Raw genomic sequence first — 14,876 nt, 5'->3', positions numbered from 1 at the left:
TAAGCTAATAACAGGGTGTCACGCTGCTTATACCACTAGCAATTAGCTGTGACCTGTTTGGGCACGCGGCAGCAAGCGCACAGTGCCATCACAGCATTAACGCAGTTATTACACACATGCCAGTATGGTAGTGGTGGGGGTTCTTAAAGGTGAATATGTAACAATGTTTTATTTTAAGTGTTATCTGTGTTACACTGGGATTTTCTAAATTGTCAGAAAACCCTCTCTAAGCGCAAAGGTCTGGAGATTTCACTTCCAGCATTAACTATTAGAAAACAGAAATAGCTGCACGTAGCTCGTTTGCAGTACGGCTTTGTTCACATTACCGTTTTCTTTCTGATAGATTTGGGTTCCATTGTTTTTTATGGCAAGAATAGCATAGTCTGTAGCACTAGTCTATAACACTAGTCCGTGCAATTGTCATTAAAAAATACGTGAGCCCCCAATGAAAACCAGGAAGACATTATTATAAGACAATGATATCCCTCAAGATTTTTTGGTGGTCCCTCTTACTGGTCATAGTAAAACAGCCTAAAACTCAATAGAAACATGGGACCAGTTAAAATTACACTGTCCAGTGGAAAGTGTAACAGCTGGGTGTTAGGGTTACTTCCAACCCAATCAGTTTTTAACCCCCCCCCCCAATAATTGTTTGCCAACGGTAACAAATAACTGCAGAATTTTTCAATAGAATTACTGTGATCATTTCTGTTTTTATATATAAGATATTTATACCTAGTTTACGAACCTCTCGAGAAGGATGAAATACGGGAATATATAATAATTATGAATGATTTTCTTTTTTTTTTTCCCCTGACATTTATATTTATAAAGGACATTTTTTGTGTTAATTCCCTCCTGTGTATGTTTTCTTGTTCTGCCGGTTCAAAATCATTATTGTTGTGTTTTATTTTGCATCTGCTGCAACTAAATGTATCATCATTGCACTCATTAAAAATGAAATAGTCCATTTCTCTTGGAAAAAAAAGACAAGCTTTAGATGATGAAAGCTTAAATTATCCATCACTTGCAAAATGAATTCATATAATTTGTGGACATTATTAATGTAAATGAGACATTTCTGCTTAGATTTTTATGTTGATGGAATCATTAGATGATTGATCATGTGTGTGTAGAAAGCTGCTGTACAATTAACTTGGAGATCTGAAAATGCTTTTTGTCCCTGTAGCTACTGTTTCAATTGTAATTCATCGCATCTCATTTTCTTAGGTGTCTGAATAGTAATATAAAAATATAAAATCAGTGCTCAGTATTGTAACTAACTGTCCCTACTGAATACTTATTTTCATTAATGCCTCCTACCAATGATAAATATCATTTTTTTCATATTAGACTGATTTCGGCAGTAAGTATTGGAAATAATAAAAAAGAATGTGGTTCACCGCCAATATTTTATGAAGTTTTTCTTTTATCTTATTTTTCTTTTCCCCTATTCTACAAAATTATGGCTAAGGCTAATATAATGCAATGTAAAAAGAATACATAATGAATATAAATATTCTGCATTTATTAATTGTATTATTTTAGAAGGTAATATTCTAGTCTTAATCTGACCTTCGAATTTAGATAATTGTTGGTCGAAAGATTTTTCATTTGTCAATTAGATCTTCCAATCCCCCATTAACATCCACGTATGGCTTGTCCAATCAATTTTTACTTTCGAAAAGAGACTGATTGGGTTTGGTTTGGTAAACCTTTATAGATTTTTAGAAAAGCCGCAATATAATGCTAGGATCACCCAATAGCAATTCGATGTGTATGTCAGGACTAATAACTACTCCTACTTGCACAAATTTTACTAGTATTGTGTGACTACAAGTCCCGTTGAGGCTTCTAGACTCCAATGCCAAATCTATACCTATGACCCCCACATGTGTTACTTTTTGTTTTAAAGTACCACTGTCCTCCTAAGTGGCAGGAGGGCCTTTGGATATACTCAAACACCAGCAGGCAGGGGATACTGCAACTTCTGCAAACCCATAGCTATGTCATTGCATGCACACTAGTCCATTCAACAATCAAAGCCATGACAGGAGAGCGTATGAATTAAAAAAATCTTTGTAATAGATGTAACCCAAAAAATTCTCGTTGCTATAGTGTCATCCTTTTTGTTCCAATTACATAGCATATATATACCTGATTTGAGTCTTCTTACATCTAGACCCCTAGTGGATCCCTTCCTATACTTTTCAGAGATATCCTTACTAGTGATGGGCGGAAACAGATATATTTCTGTCTATTGTGCTTTGGCGCAAAAATGCTCTCCGCAAATATCAAAATGAGCTGCATGCACTTGCAGTGAGTGTGGGTGATGCCTCAAGATTTACACGATTGTGGAGGCCTACATTAGTATGCAAACGCCTGAACATACAGCGCGGATAAATATTTATTAAGGAGCCCTCAGGATTTACTAATAAATAATTAAAATGGGAAACTCTTAGTGTATGTGGTACTGCTGAAATCTGTAAACCCTCTCACACATAGGTTATAACATTCCAGAAGGACCCATGTGAATCAGTAAAACATTTTTGGGCTGGTAAGTACAAAAATAGTGGCTAGCGACTATATGAAAAATCCTCGTCTGTGATGATGGTGAAACTTTTTTTCTTCTAGACGTAGAGGCTGCCCCCTTTTCCTTGTTACATGCCTAGGTCTAAAAATATCATTAGATTTCTGTACTGTCCAATTATATATCCATAAAGGATAGAGCACACATATCATTCCAGGATAGGGAATATAGGGATGACAGTGAGTTTTATTACATTCCCTACATGCATTGGGCTGATATGTATATTCAATGTAGAATGTTTCAAATGTGGTCATCTCATAAGTGTTTCATGGATAAGGATAAGCCTGATTCACCAATCCATTAGTCCATAGACTACTATTAGCCAATCTATTCATCTCATCTTTTTGATTTGCCAAAAATGAACCTCAAAAAAAAAATGCTAATTTATTTGTGAGTTAGTGAATCAGCCATGCACATATAGAAAATCCACAAGGGGCAGACTTGCCATTCAGGAATTAAGGCTGTGTCCAAGGTCCCATGGACAGAAGAGGGCTATAGCCCTCAAAATTCAGATGAATTAGGTTCCTCTTACACAGCCCATCGTGGGCCATGTAAACGAGCACCGTTCAAAGAGACTGCACGTTGATCGGCGCTTGTATGCTCCTTTTCTCAAGGAACTACCATATATTTCTAGTATGTCGGCAGCACGTCTCCCTGTTTACACTGGGAGAGGTACTGCTGACAAAGATAATATTTATGGCTGCATAAATGATACAATCAGCCGATGAACGAGTGTTTACTTGTTTACCGACTGATCATTGTCCTGTTTACACACGGCAATGATCGGCAACGAGCGTCCAGTGAATGCTCGTCTGCCCGATAATCAGCCCGTGTAAAAGGGACTTTAGCTAAGTGCATCATAAACAAGATAAGATTTACTCAAATGCTTTAAAATTCAACCCATGTTGCTTTGTATTATACCTATGACGTTGGTAAGGGACCATTATTCCCCAGGGGCCAAGACCACTCTTCTGTCCATCCATGATCCGAGCCTCTTCAGCATTAGACCTCACATCTTCACACACGTATTTGTTTGTATATATACTCTCCTACCACCGCTTTAGCAGCAAGAATTTCCATGATGTGTATAAATTGTGCAGTACTATTACCCTGAGGCACTGAGCATTTTTAGTCAGGTTAAGATTTACACAAGGCAATTCTTCATTTTTGATAAACTTCTGAAGGCTCCCACAGTAGCCGCTTAAGGTTCATTAAAATGTAATTAATTAATGATTTGCTGCTGAATAGCTGCTGACTGTGGGTTTCTTTTCACTTGTCCAACAGCGTGAGTCACAGTTGCCAAGCCGACAATGAAACTATTTGCAGACTGTAGCACCTATTGATGGGTTTTTCAATCTGCAGTCATTTGCATAGAAAATATGCTGGATTTGTGTTTGTGCTGCGGATACCAACACTGCCGCTAATGACTTGCTACTAGTGGTCATTTTTATCTAACATTCATGTAATCTACGTTAATACTATGCAAATGTAGCTTTGACACTCAGCTTTGTGTAATGATTCCGACTCTTATGTGACTAATTGCACACTACAGGGCCAACAATTAATGATTCCTTAGTTTTCTGTTACTTGCACTGTTTTCTGCCATTATCTTTATTTTCTGTCCTTTGAAATGTAAATGAGGTGTTATGCAAAGACAGTCTCACCAACTGCAGTTTGAAAAGATTTAGCACTAAAAAGTCATGTAAAATAAAAGTAATTTAAAGGAAATATTATTCTAGCATGTCCTATAAATGCACGATAGCTCACTTAAAGGAACACACTAGAAAAAAACTGATACATTGTGTTATGCTTAGTGCGGAATCGGAGGGGGCGGAGCACGACTTATAATTCAAAGATAGAACTTAGGCACCACCCCTTCAGGCCCTGCTCTAGCCATAACACAGTGTAACAGCTTTTCCTAGAGTGTTCTATTAAAGAGCTTTTTTTTTAGGTGTACCCGTTCGTTGCACACACAGATACATGAATGTTTACATGTAATAATCACATTATTTAATTGAAAAATGTATTTATCTTACCTTACTATATGCAATTTCCAATCGTTCCTCCAGCAATTTCAATCTCCGGTACGGGTGGGACCTACAACATTGTTCATCCTGATCTTCCTGATTGATGAATAGAATATCAGTGCTATAGCCAAGACTAATGCTCAGACAGCGAAGGAACAGAGAAGGAGCTATTTTCTATGTCCTCTACGGTCTGTTGAAAGTTGGATGACATTCCCTATGGACATTATAATATAGACTATCATCCAGCAACTTTTACCTGCGTAGGAGAACCACAGTCGAACAGGAAACTATTACTTTTCATGTCTCATAAGACTTTTTGTATGTCTTTTTGCAGCTGTTTTCTAAAAGAAAAAGCTAAACCCATATCCTAATAAACACTGTTCCTTTTAAGCTATGCAGCAGCGTGGCCGTGCAGCTTTAAAACTCCAACTATGGAGGGGAGACCATGAGGGGCAGTATTTGTGAGAGGGGTAAGCGGTGAGCAGGGGCGACCATAAGGTCTGTCGGAGAGGGTTCTAGTCTACAGGGACAATTCTTGAGCCTGAAGAGTTGAGTAGCCTATTGGACACGAGGTCTGTAACATCAACACTTTCTCTGCCCTAGACCAACAGGAAGGCAGAGATTAACCCCTTCTGTTCCCTATACCACCAGGGTTGCAAACATGAATTCCTTCTCTGCCCTAAACCACAGGGTCCATAAACTTCATTAACTAGCCTAGCTAATTATGGATAACTATTTGGCGCTCCACAGCAATACTTATTTGACGTTGTTTAAAGATCGACCGGTTTAGAGGAAACCAATGCTCAGTTCCCTAACTTCCCCGCCGACTAGCTTCAAAGGCTTAGAGGGAACATTGCTAGTGATATGCCACCAATGATATAAATGATAAAAGTCAGAGATCTCTTTCATATAGTTATTTTTATACAATAGTTTAAAACACATGGGTATATTTTTAACTAAGTCAGTGATGTATCTACCATAAATCGAGCTCACACCACTGCTATGGGGCCTGTGGTGAGAGTAGACCTGACTCCCTTCATATGTCTTAGAGCTAAATGATAACATTTAGGTTATGTGCAGCCTCCACTAGTGGGATCTGACTGCATACAGATTTATACAGCTTGTATTGTTGAATGGTAGGTATATTACAGGGGTTTCCCCACCTTGTGCATTTATAGCATGTCCGCAGGATATGCCATAAATGTTCGATAGATGTGGGTCCCACCTAGGGACCCCTGAACCCCCCCCCCCGTCCTCTTGCTCTCGCTGCCTGTCCGGCACTGACTGACGAGATGGTCGGGAGTACGGAAATAGCTAAGCTTGCTGAGCTACGATGTTTCCGTAGCTCCCATAGAAGTGAATAGGAGTTATGGAAACAGCACAGCACAGCAAGCTATTCTGTATTTGGATCTCAGGAGCTATGGAAACAGTGTGCTGCACTGTTTCTGTAACTACCATTAACTTCTATGAGAGCTTGGTTGTTTCTGTAGTCCTGACCACCTCATCAGTCAGTGGTCGGAGGGCAGCGAGAGCAAGAGAATGTAGGATGGGAGACAGGGGGCCCATTCTAGATATAGGTGCAGGTTCCAATGGTGAGACCCCCATCAACCGGAAATTTATGGCATATCCTTTGGATATGCCATAAATGTCCAAGATGGGAATGCCGGCAGCCAGGATTTTATCATTTAACTCTATCACTGTGTGCAGGGAAGCAGGGGAGCTTGAGCTCTGTCAGAAAAAAAGGGGCCGCAGGCCTATAGAGATATATTATATCAGCATATAACTTTGGACTTATAAATGGTGTTTATAGGGAAACAACCTCTGTACACATCAGATCATTCAACAACTTCTGGATTTTTCCTGTGCTAAAATATGGGAAATTCTAGATTTAAAAAAAATAAAAATCTTTTCTCTTTATGAGGATGGGCCAAGTTTTCATTTTTTTGAGACCCTACATTTTTCTGTGTACACCTCTAAACTATCCCTTTAAAATAAATGTAACCCCAAAAGTGTATTGAAAATCTGACCACTAGAGACATTGTTGCAAATAATATCCTAGACTGACATTTTATATCACACGCACCAGCAGCATTGCAACTTTCATCTACCAATGCAAATGCATGGCAAATATTACTGTTCATTCATTGCCTTTTCACAATGATTTGTGCTAACCAGTTCATAAAATAAAAACTATTCCGTTAAAGTGTAAGCTCCTAAAGCCCACCATATTAGTTTAGAAATAAATTCCCCAATAACGTAAGTATTTGACTTCTTTCTCATTCCAGTGCAGATTGACAGTGAATGGCTCATTTAGTCGACTGTGCTATCCTCTTTATCTGTACCTCTAAGACTGCTTGTTAAACAATTGGTCTAGGAATGAATGTCCCTCTGGCTGTGGCTGCTCTCCAATGATCTACAGATTCTTGAATAGCCGCACTGTTAAGCAGCCAAGAGACAGTCATTTATAGACATGGAGAAGAATGTGAGATATTAACATCTTGGACACAGGGGAGGTATGAAGTGTGTTTTTCCAAACCTATGATGATAAGTCTTTAGTTTATCTTACATTACTACTGTGTCTTTACATGTGTACACTGTGCCACATTGACATTTGAATAACATCATTGACAGCAATGGGAGTATCATTTTACTCATTATAAAATGCCTGACGGAATATAAATGTTGATGATTCCCTTCTTAGAGTGTTTTGCTCTAGGCCTTTAATGGTTACGCATAAGTTTAGTTCAGATTCCCATAAGCTATTTTTAAAGACGACCTCCATCATAGGTTGTGTAAAATACTGTATTGCTGTTACTTTCCCCTATCTTACACTATTATGATCACTTCTTGGTACCTGTTATGAACGTCCATTTGGTTGGCCTCTGACGACAATACGGACGCTTTCCTTCCTAGCATGCAACATATATGCAGCAGAGAATTAGGTTCTCATGAATCTAAGATAAGATTAATACATTGTTGCCTATTGTGTTGAGATTTTATAACCACACATTATGACCATTGCTATGAGAAAACTGGAGTACATGGAATCCTGGATGTAAGGTAACTAGAGAAAATTTACTTTGCCAGCGTTTCAATTTCAACGGGTACATTTCCTATTACAGAGCTTTCCTACATATAACACAATGGAGGATGCGAAGAAATAAGTATCCGGCACACCAATTGAAGTAAAACTAACCGAGAAGGGAGACTGACACGTGTTATGGCCCATGAACAATCTCCCTTCCTGGGCCATAACACGTGTCAGTCTCCCTTCTCGTTAGTTTTACTTCAATTGGTGTGCCGGATACTTTTTTCTTATACAGATTTGGGTTGGGCCCCTATCCGTGCACCCCCTTCCCCAGTGCTGGTGCTATCTGAACATCCATAAAATGGAGGATGAAATACAGATCCGTGTTGGAGTATTTCAGCATCCATAGTCTTATATGCAGGAAATATGGCTCTGTAATAAGAAATTCTCCGAAATCAACACACAGTAGTAGTAGTAGTAGTAGTAGTAGTAGTAGTAGTAGTAGTAGTAGATCTAAGGAGTGAGGCAACCATGTGTCTCCCGTAAACACTAAAGTCTTGCTTGTTTTCAAGACACAAATTTATCTAAACATAGGATCGAAGGAATAATATTTAGTAACATTATATCATTCAATTCTATTCTCTCGACTTCACATGCAAGTGAAAGGAGTGACAATAAATGTTAAATTTTCTCCCTATACTTGCAGAGCAGGCAAGCTTTTCCTGGTGCAATATAAGAAATTAACCAATGAATTGTCTCCCTCTTGATGCTACTCTTTCCCTTCATGCTGTTTTACTGAAACATTAAAACTGCAGCTGCATCCCCCTTCTGTTTTTTTCCAAATAAAGATGTATAACCACATCCCTTTATATCAGTTAGTTTCAGTGCAATCTATTATGAATTTATAAATAAATATATATATTCAGTATGTTTTAAAGTACTGATAATACAACCAGTTACAAAAAAAGGTTTGAAAAACAAATGGAAAATTAGATATTCTGCATCAGTTACATACAAGAAAACAAAACATTTTTAGGCAATTTTAGGGTGTATTAGCAAAAAAAAAACAAAAAAAAAACAACAACATTTTTCTAGGAAAGGTGTATTTATTTATTTATTTTTATTGAATTTTCTCCTCATTGAATCAATGGTATAAAATCTCCACAAAAATGTCACACTTAAAGCATACTGCAATTAAAAAACGGACCTGTAGCAAGCTCCAAGATTAAAATTTGAGCGGCAATTTCATAACCCATTAAGTAATATTGCACAACTGACTGCTGGACAAAAATCTTTATATTTGCAAAATTCAAAATTAAAATAAAAAATATAATATAAATATATGTAAATCCAGTCTTACTTGCAGCTACAATATTATCATATGTAGCAAAACAATTTTTTTACTTCCTTTACTTCTTTATTAGAAGTCTTGCTTTTATTGGAGCTACAAAAAATTGGTAAATAAAGCTTCATTTTGGACTAGAATTGGTGCAGTGCAAAACATGTTTTGTCCTGTGTTTAAACACAAGCCCCAATGAGTATAATTTAAAACAGCAGTTGCTCAATTGCTGGAGGTAGCCAATAAAGATCCACAGCCTCCAGGCATATGAATTCTATTAAACAGCAGCCAGGCAGCTGTCCCATCTCAGCCTGGCTAGCTACAGGACATTTTCTGAATACTGCTTATTACCAGCTGGACAGAGGTGAAAGTACCGCAGCTTATGTTCCATACAGAATAAACTTTTTTGTTTCCTATTTCCTCATCATCACTAACCATTAGGTATCCATCCACTTGACTATAAGCAGCTGTGCATGCAGCGCTGCAGAATAAAAGCAGAAAGGGTATTCATTCACGTGTAAATGCCACCGTGAAATAACGCCTCTGATAATGTCAACAAGTGCTAGAGAAAGCATATTGTGGAATTCTATCAGCAAAAGGAATTAGATGCTCTCTATAAACCGAGAGAGGGTACATGGGCGTAATCCATGTCCAATGGTCGTCAATCTGATGCAACAAAAATAGCAAGGTTAATTATTATCATCATTGGTGTAAGTCAGCTTTAAATAATTAAAACTGGGTCTACTGTCTGATTATTTCATTTGTTTTGCCACAGCTGTAAAGTAAATCTGCCAACAAATAATTGCATATGAAATTTTGATGTACCACTATTATTTCAGGATAATTAGCCAAAAAGTCAAAATAATTAAAAAAAATGGTGCCGAAAAAATGTTGATAGATCAAATCTTGGAAGAAACTGATTTAAGAACTAACACACCCACAGAAGTCTTCGGGTCACGCTGTACATCAGCCTCTGATTTCCTATGGAGATACAGGAAGGTTTCTTCTGTTAGATGTATATGGAAAATTACCCAAAAATTCTACATTGCTTTTAGAGTAGAATAGGTTTGTAATATGGGGCAGTATGGAGACACCATATACCGTTACTGGAGCGCCTAACGGCTCTGTCAAGTGCATAAGCACCTGACGTAAATTGGAAGTTTGCTTTGGGCACGGAAATATTGATGACTCTTGGATATAATAGACAGACAATAAATGGACAGAGGCAGCACTTCCAAAAAGTATCAGCAATTTATTCACCCGTGTGACGTTTCAGTCCAACAGGACCTTTCTCAAGCATAAAACACACATCATAGGTATATAAAAGCTCACAAAGCCCAATCATAGTGAAATAGTGATTAAGACAAAAGACAGTATAAATCTAACTGCATATTATAAAAGATACAATATAAAAATACAGACACTGAATCAAGGTGATAATGTTTGCATACATGATAATAAATAAGGGACTGGTACAGAAATAAGCAGTCCTAATCTCAGCAATATGTTAATGACATAATAACTCACCCAGTTGTGTACAATAAAATGATTGCAAAAATTGTCATCTGCAGAGACCGGATGGACAAACTCAACATGGATTCCGGCATCCATGTGTGCATACTGCGCATGTCACACATGTGTGAGAGAACTAGAATCACAAAATGCAATATATCGCGAAATCACGCGAGATTGCTTACTGTAATTCCCGCGCATGCGCACTGAATCGCATACCGTGCGGCGTCCATCTTGATAAAATACACTCAATTAATTCCGCGCATGCGCAGTGCATAACTCAAGCATAAAAACATTTGTACATTTTCCTAGCAATATAGTTCTATACACAACACCAGAACCAAGCTCATTACATAAATACAACACCAGAACCAAGCTCAGTACATAAATACAACACCAGCACAAATACAGCTCAATTTAGTGCAACCCCTGCCGTATAGATTTACACTAAATTTTTTCTAGCTCCCAGCATGGCTCGAACAATGGTAAGGATATGCTGGGAGTTGCTGTTTCACAAAAAATAAATCATATCATAATCATATCACCCATCATCTCACTTCAGATCATACAGTGACTACAGTACTGATTAGAGGCAGAATAAACATTTATATTAAGTGACTCACCGGTGACGTCTCAGATTCTAGTTCTTTTTCTCCATCCGGTCCAGACCTCTGTGATTTCTTCTCCCGGTCACAGCCTATTTCTGCAGTTTGCTGCTCAGATGTCTTCAGCTTCTCACTTTTCCAGCATTTCTACACCTATAAATAAAGATAAAGTTCTCATTATACCACTCACTACGCCCCTAAATATAATAGCACCATACACTGCACCTCTAATTATAATAGCCCCATACACCGTGTCCCCCCCACACACACACTGTGCCCCCTATAGATAGTGCCCCCTGTAAATAGTGCCCCCATATAGCCCACCCCTGTATATAGTGTCCCACAAATAGCTCCCCCTATAGTGCTCCACAGATAGCCCACCCCTGTATATAGCCCCCTGTAGATATAGCCCACCCCTATATATAGTGCTCCACATATAGTCCGCCCCTGTATATAGGGCTCCACATATAGTCCACCCCTGTATATAGCCCCCCTGTAGATATAGCCCACCCCTGTATATAGTGCTCCATAGATAGCCCACCCCTGTATATAGCCCCCCTGAAGATATAGCCCACCCCTGTATATAGTGCTCCATAGATAGCCCACCCCTGTATATAGCCCCCCTGTAGATATAGCCCACCCCTGTATATGGTGCTCCATAGATAGCCCACCCCAGTATATAGCCCCCCTGTAGATAGAGCCCCCCCATAAAGCCCCCATAGATAAAGCCCCCCCATAGATAAAGCCCTACCCCCCTTGTAGATAAAGCCCCCACCTGTAGATAATGCCAAACACTTTTTTATTACAATAAAATAACAAACTATTCAAACTCACCTTAATCCCGCTCACACGGCGGCCGGCAGCAATGGAGACCTGCTCTCTTCTGCGCAGGTCTCCTGGGGGTTGAACGAAGCGTCTATGAAAGGCTGATTGGCTGGGAAGGATGACTTTCCCTGTCAGTTAGCGCCTTTCAGCGACGGAAGCGCGATACCGCTTCACTCATGGAAAAGAGCTGAATGGCCGGGCACGGAACGTACCTGGCCATTCATTGCTTCTACTTGTACCTGTGTCCTATAGACACAGGTACAATTATAGCGCAGGAGGAGGTGGCGCTGGCGCCCCCCTGTAAGTTGCGCCCAGGGCACATGCCCCGCCTGCCCCCCTAGCTACGCCCCTGCCTGATGTGTGTTTTATGCTTGAGAAAGATCCTGTTGGACTGAAAAGTCACACAGGTGAATAAATTGCTGATACTTTTTGGAAGTGCTGCCTCTGTCCATTTTTTGTCTGTCTGACATTGAGGACCATGGACCAGGTCCAATTGAGGCGTGCACCCAGTTGCGGTCCAGTCGTTTTGTCCTGATATAATAGTCACTGTGTATATCTATCAGTCATGACCAACTTAGGATACGTATTGAGTTCGGTTGGTGAATATCACCTGTTAGGCTGGGTTCACACGAGCATGTTACGTCCGTAATGGACGGAACGTATTTAGTCCGCAAGTCCCGGACCGACCACACTGCAGGGAGCCGGGCTCCTAGCATTATAGTTATGTACGACGATAGGAGTCCCTGCATCGCTGCGGGACAACTGTCCCGTACTGTAATCATGTTTTCAGTACGGGACAGTAGTTCCATGGAGAGGCAGGAACTCCTAGCGTCGTACATAACTATGATGCTAGGAGCCCGGCCCCCTGCAGTGTGTTTGGTCCGGGACCTTGCGTCTGAAATACGTTCCGTCCATTACGGACGTAACATGCTCGTGTGAACCCAGCCTAAAAGTCCTCTTTCACACACTCTTTTTTCCTGTGTTTTAAAACGCACGTAAAGAAAGTCATGCATTTCATGGTTTTAATGTTTTGTTTTTTTATTTGTTAAGTGTCATTTTATACATGTTTTGTCCTGACATTTTGAAGTCCTATAGAGAAGTCTATGGAAAAAAACGCTACAAAACCACCACAAACAAAAGTTCTGTGTATGTAGACTCTCATATACTACCATAGACTTTAAAGTAACATCTGACCATAAAAATTTTTAGCAAAAAAAAAAAAACACATCGAAAAACGAGACGAGTAAACGCAGCATGGAAATACAGAACATTCCATTCTCATCATATTATTTTTCTGGATTTTCTGGCATGAAAAATAAAAATGTTCTTTCTTTAATAACAAAGACAAATCAACTTAAAGAGACCTCCCAGTCAAAAGTAAAAATGTTACTATAATAACTATACATTGCATATAGTCATCCTGCCTGGTTCCCAACCCTGAACGATCCCGCCTCCATTCCAGCGTTCCATTCTCCCATTGTCATCTTTCCAAAATGGCCCACACAGCTGTCTTAGACCTCCCCAATGCAGAGCTTTATTAGAAAGCCTGAGACACACCTCCCCTCCAGTGGGCTAGCGCCAATGATGTAATCGGTGCTCTGAGTCATCTGTGATCTTAATAATTGGTGCTGACCTATTGGAGGGCAGTAGAGGAGGTGTTGTCTTTTCCTAAGAATGCTCTCCATAGGGAAGTCTGACACTGCGGTAGCCATTTTAGAAAGATGACAATGGGACAACGAAATGCTGGAACAGTGGCAGGATCGTTCAGGAGGAGGGCACCAGTTATGATGACTATACATTTGCAATGTAAAGACAAATTTTTACTCTTGACTGGAGTGTTGCTTTAACCCGTACTCGTACCACAACGTAATAGGACGTTGTGGTGGGGGGGGGGGTGAAGTTTGAAGCTGGCTCATCCGCTGAGACAGCTCTGTATGAAGCGGGTGTCAGTTGTGTATTACAGCTGACACGCAGGAATAATGGGCAGGAACAGCGATTGCGCTGTTCCTGGCCGTGTAACCCATTAGATGCTGCGATCAATCACGATCGCAGCATCTAAGATATTAGAAAGAGAGGGGCACCCCCCTCCGACAGCTCATTGGTGCTCCCACAATGCGATCGGGGGGTGCCAATGGTTGTCATAGCATCCATGGGGTCTAATGAACGCCCCCAGGTTGCCTTTCTTCATCTTCTGCTAAGGGCAGGGCTTAACACAAGCTTGTAAAAATGATATCATACTGCAATTCATTAGTATTGCAGTGTATTGTACCAGCGACCTAATGATCGCTGGGTCAAGTCCCCTAGTGAGATTAGTAAAATGTAGTGTCAAAAAATTTTTACAAAAATATTAAAAGTTGGCTTTATAGATGGGAAAAATAAAAAAGTTATGGCTTTTGGAAGGTGGGGAGAAAAAATGAAAACTAAAATCTAAAAAATGGCTGTGACGGGAAGGCGTTAATACTTTGAAGGACTTTGTACCATAAGGCCTTATTCACACGACCGTATCCGATTTGCATCTGAATAAAATGGGCTGTTTTTCTTGCACGTGACTGACTGTCCGTGTTGCGTCAGTGTGTTTTCCATGTGTCATCCATTTGTATCATCTGTGTTTCACTTCTGCAAGCACTTCCTGGTTTTACTTTTTATTTTTTTTCTCTGCATTTCTTAAGCAGCTGATTTATGAAAAACGGACAGCACACAGATGTTGTCCGTGCGCTGTCTGTGTTTTTCATGCTCCCATAGACTTCAATGGGCGTGTATGATCTGAAAAAAACGGACCAGAATAGGACAAGTGGGGAGTTTCACGCAACGGACACACACTGTGAAAAACCACGGATGTGTTGAATTGCATTAGTCAGTGTGCTGACAAGAAATGCGTTAGTGTGAATAAGGCCTAGGACAAATAAAAAATAAGGAAAGAGGATAGAAACCAGCTCCTGGAGCGCTATGC

This window comes from Rhinoderma darwinii, chromosome 6 (assembly GCF_050947455.1).
Source record: "Rhinoderma darwinii isolate aRhiDar2 chromosome 6, aRhiDar2.hap1, whole genome shotgun sequence".
NCBI lineage: Eukaryota > Metazoa > Chordata > Amphibia > Anura > Rhinodermatidae > Rhinoderma > Rhinoderma darwinii.
The sequence above is the reverse complement of the archived record's forward strand: the minus strand, read 5'-3'. Positions refer to the sequence as shown.